At 39.4% G+C, this 4,988-nt stretch overlaps 1 pseudogene; it reads right to left on the reverse strand.

The window, feature by feature from the left end:
• Nucleotides 1–2,939: 2,939 nt before the first annotated feature.
• On the reverse strand, nucleotides 2,940–4,242 carry LOC139030441 (large ribosomal subunit protein uL22-like; annotated as a pseudogene).
• Between the last annotated feature and the right edge of the window lie 746 nt (nucleotides 4,243–4,988).

Consider the following 4,988-nt stretch of genomic DNA (forward strand, 5'->3'; position numbering starts at 1 on the left):
GCAAAAAGCCAATGATCCATGCACTCAACATACATGGTTTTGAGGAAAAACACTTACGTGTTTTTTTGACATATGAACTAAACTAGCTGCTTTTCTCATTAGATTAAAAAAAAACCATATTTACTTAAAGAACAACCGACAAACTATGGTAATTGGGTATTTGGCAAAAATTTCCTCAAAAATAAATGGAGTGAGCTTACACTGAATACTGCCGTATTGATGAATAGCTTTTTACATTGTGTTCATGTTGGACACACACAACCCCACCCCTGGGAAGGACTCTTATGTCACTTTGCACGTAAGTCTGATTTGGCCCAAGGAAACTGTGAAAACTTCATCTGTGCACAGGCAACCCAGAACAATAGGTCACAACAAAGTCTTACTTTTCTTCCCAGTGGGAAATGTTAGGTTTTTTTTTTTTTGAAATGTTAGTTCTTATTGGACAAAAACATACAGGACAAAACCATGTGGTTTTATTGGCCTCTGTGCCCATAAAAACATGTTACGTGACTAGTGTCATTGCAGTAGGTTTATAATGAGAGCGATTTCTAGATACTGATTTTCAATAGTTCATTCTCATTTCTTCCAATAAGTGTTTACCAAACACCTATTAAGTGCCAAGCACTGGCACTTACAAATTTCAGTGAGTGGTTTATATGTAGTATATATAAATAGTAACTATATAATATATATAGTAACTATAACTTTGGGTAATGACTGTCATACATAAGTGCAACCAGAACACAAAGGAGTGATTGATTCCTTCTTCCAAGTCTTTTCAGGCTTGAGATACAGGAGTAGTAAACTGGATTGGAGTTGGAGGACATAACTTTTTTTGGGCTGCACCATGTGACTTATGAGATCTTACTTCCCCGTCCAGAGACTGAATCTGTGCCCCCTGCATTGGAAGGCTGAGTGGTTTTTTTAAACTTTTTTTTAGCTTTTTATTTAATATTGGAGTATAGCTGATAGTCTTAGGTTCACAGCAGAGCAACTCAGTCATAATATATGTGTATCCATTCTCCCCCAAACTCCCTTCCCATCCAGGTTGCCACATAACATTGAGCCAGAGTTCCCCGTTGGGAACATGTAGGTCCTTTTTGGTTATCTACTTTAAATATAGCAGTGTGTATATGTCCATTTCAAACTCCCTAATTATCCTTTCCCCCCACCCTTCTCCCTGATAGGCAGAGTCCTTAACCATTGAACTGCCAGGAAAGTCCCTGAGGCCATTAAACCTCTTGAACAGTCCCAGAAAGTAGATGAACAGGTATTGGCTTGGAGCCATCTCAGTTGGGACCATTTCCATCACAGAGTGAATGGATGCCTCCTGTGGACCTGTTTGAGCTTGGGGTGAATTCTTAATGACACCAAGCCAACTGAACTAGACTAGGGTTGCAGAACTTTACAAGCTCTACCTGGTGCTCCTCTTGTAGTGGTGGGAGGAAGCTGTTTATCTCATTGTGCCACAGCAATTTCCAACCCCCACCCCCCACTCTTTCTTTGTGGGCTGCCTCTTAGTATAAAACAAGTACAGAGATTTGAAGTAGGATCATCTGTTTCCCCGAGAACAGAATTGTTCCTCGGGGTCTCAGCCTACTGGCTGCTTGAAATCTGAAAGATTACTTTTTGTCCTTTGATATTCTCTAGCATCAAAGATGTAACTGTATTGTACTTGGTGCTCCTCATGAACTGTAATAAATAACATCTTTGTCTTCAGCCAGGGTTATAGCTGACAGTCAAGACACTTGTATTAAGTGGCAACAGTAGTCACCTCTGGTGTGACCAGTAGCCATCTCGTAAACAGATGGTCATCTGCAAATAAAAGAAGAGCAGCAAAACTGTGATGGTTCATTTCATGTGTCAACCTGGCTAGGCCACAGTGTCCAGATATTTGCAAACTCAGATATAAATGACCCTGTGAAAGTATTTTAGGTGATATTAATATTTAAATTAGTAGACTTTGAGTAGCAGACGACTTGCTCCTACTGTGAGTGGGCCTCATCTAATCCATTGAAGGATTGAAGCAATGAGAGACAGAGGTCCTCAGAAGAAGAGGAAATTCTGCCTGCAGATTGTTTTTGAACTTCTTTTTCTTTTTTAAAATCTGCAACATCAGCTTTTCTCTAGGTCTCCAACATGCTGGCCCACTCTGTAGATTTTGGACCTCTGCAATGACATGAGCCAATTCCTTAAAATAAATTTCTCTATCTATATATATATATATCCTATCTGTTCTGCTTCTCTGGAGAATCCTGAATAATACAGAAACATACCATGATTTTGGAAAATGGGGTAAGAAATGGTAATTTTGGGGAGGGGCTTAGAAGATTCGTGTGAAGAATGTGATTGTGTCTGCTCAACATATGGGGATGCAGATGTCTTAGGAGCTCTCTGCCCTTCACTTGGCTGGGACATTACTGAATTTGTGTCCCCTAGCTGCCCAGGGACTTCTATCATCACCACACTCCCCATTCTTTTAGTTTTTCCTAGATCCATTTAGTTAAATTTAAATTTGTGTACATCCCCAATACATTATACAAGTGCTTATAAGATTTCATAAAAGTCTAATATTGGGAAACTAATAATAACTTACAAAACTTTTTTCACCCAGTTTTACTGAGATATAATTGACATACAGGACTGTGTAAATTTAAGGTGTCTTGATGACATATATAATAATTTGACTTACCTACATCATGAAACAGTGATCACAATAAGTTTACTGAGCATCCATCATCTCATGTAAATTCAAAATTAAAGAAGTAGAAAAAAAGTAGTTTCCTTGTGATGAGAACTCTTAGAATTTACTCTTAATAGCTTTCATATATAGCATACATCAGTGTTAATTATATTTACCAGTTGTACATTATATCCCTCGTACTTATTATCTCTCTCTCTTTTTTTAAACTTTTATTTGCATTTATTTTCTGTGGCATTTATTCCCGGGCCATAAGTTTCTGTTTTTTCAGTTTCTCCTGGGATATCTTTTTCTTCTGTGCAGCCTCCTCCTCTGGTTTAGGAACAGTCTGTTCTTTTTCAGTAAGGATCATCTCAGTGTGGCCGGGAGAGCTCATGTCGGGGCTGATCCGCCCGTGAGCTCTGTAAGTCCTGCGCCGCGTCCTGGGGGCTTTGTTCACTTGGATGTGCTCAGTGACCAGAGAATCTACATCTAAATCTACATCTAAAGCCCTTAAATTCAGCATACTCTCTGCATTTTTGAGCATGTGTAGTAAAAATTCAGCACTCTGTTTGGGCCACCGACCCTGCGTCAGAGAGGGTAACAAGCAGGAAGGCCAGGGGTCTCCAAAGGGAAGAAATAGGCTGCAAGTGCCAGACATTTTTCTCTCTCTTAAGCGGCAGGAAGAAACCAACTAGCGATATTTTTGTTTTTCTTCTCTATACAGATTTGAAAGGAGTTTTCTCTTAAAATGCTATGTTGCCATGATTTGAAAGGAGGTTTCTCTTAAAATGCTGTGTTGCCATGACACCTGGTTTCACCTCTGAAGCTAACTATTTTCAAACCTTCAGTTAACCAATACATTTTTTTGTCTTATGGAAATGTTTGTCTTAAGATATGTTAATTAACCCCAGACTCTGTAAATTCCGCCAAATGGCCCAACCTACTTACTCAGATATTGTTCCCCTAATCTATGTAAACGAAACTATTTGTTTGGTAATCTGCCCTTCTACAAGATTCAAGTCAATCGTTTATGGCCGGGGATGAATTATCTGGTGCCATTCTAAACTTTAAGACATTCCTTTCTTTTCATTAACAGAGCGCGAGTGACTATATAACATCCAGCTGAAGACTAGAAGGGGGGTACTCTTTCTGCCCCCTTCTGATGCCTATGTCAGAAGCTTTCTCTATCTCCTTTATACTTTAATAAAACTGTATTACACAAAAACTCTGAGCGATCCAGCCTCGTCTCTGTCCCCGGATTGAATTCGTCTCCTCTGGAGGCCAAGAATCCTGGCGTCTTATCGTTCAGCAACAACCTTTCACGTCCAGCCCCACTCTTTGGCCTGTGCACACCTACCAACTCCACCACTGTAACGACGGAATGGCACACATTGCTTCTTTAAAGTGACATCCTTCAGATACTTGGTGGCTTTTCGGATATGCATACCCTTTATGGCCTGGGCAGTTTCACGAGTGTTCTTAAAGTGAACACGAAGATTTGAACCTCTTGATTTGCATGATTTTGTGGGGTTTTCTGGGTCAAGTGAATAGCGCACCATTTTTAGGGGTCAGCTTATCGGAGAAGGAGATTATTATCTCTTTTTAAGTGAAAGTTTGTCTAGAGAGATACATATTCCATGGATAGGATGTTGACTGTCTCAGAAAGTGAGTGGATCTTATTTATCTTATGACTGGAAGTCTGTGCCTTGTTACTGTATTCATCCAATTTCCCTCCCCGACTCCTGCCTCTAGGAACTGAAAATCTGATCTTGTTTTCTATGAATGTGTTTGTTTGTTTGTGACCTGCAACACTATGTTAGTTCCTGTTGTACAACATCGTGATTCAGTATTTCTATACATTTCAAAATGTTCACCACCACATGTCTAGTCACCATCTGTCACCAGACAAAGATATGACATAGTTACTGACTGTATTCCCTGAACTGTACACTTCATACAAATGACTCATTTATTTTCAAGTGGAAGTTTGTATTTCTTAATCTCTCTCATCTGTTTCTTTACTCCCCTCACCCTGTCTCCTCTGGTAACCGTGTGTTTATTCTCTGTATCTATGAGTCTGTTTTGAAAAAAAAAAATTTTCCTGAAAGGAAAATCAAGTGAAGGAAACAGGTATCACAAGAAGGAAGATACAAAGTCTTTTGGATCTTTGTTGCAATCTCTCTGCTACTTCTTGTTAGGAAGTTCTTTACTCATGGTCTGCTACTCTCAGGTCTAGAATGAACTCATATTCCCTGAGGATGTATAGAACTGCATTTCTAAGAGAAATATGATTTCCCAATGGTTT

This window comes from Odocoileus virginianus, chromosome 22 (genome assembly GCF_023699985.2).
Source record: "Odocoileus virginianus isolate 20LAN1187 ecotype Illinois chromosome 22, Ovbor_1.2, whole genome shotgun sequence".
NCBI classification, from domain to species: domain Eukaryota; kingdom Metazoa; phylum Chordata; class Mammalia; order Artiodactyla; family Cervidae; genus Odocoileus; species Odocoileus virginianus.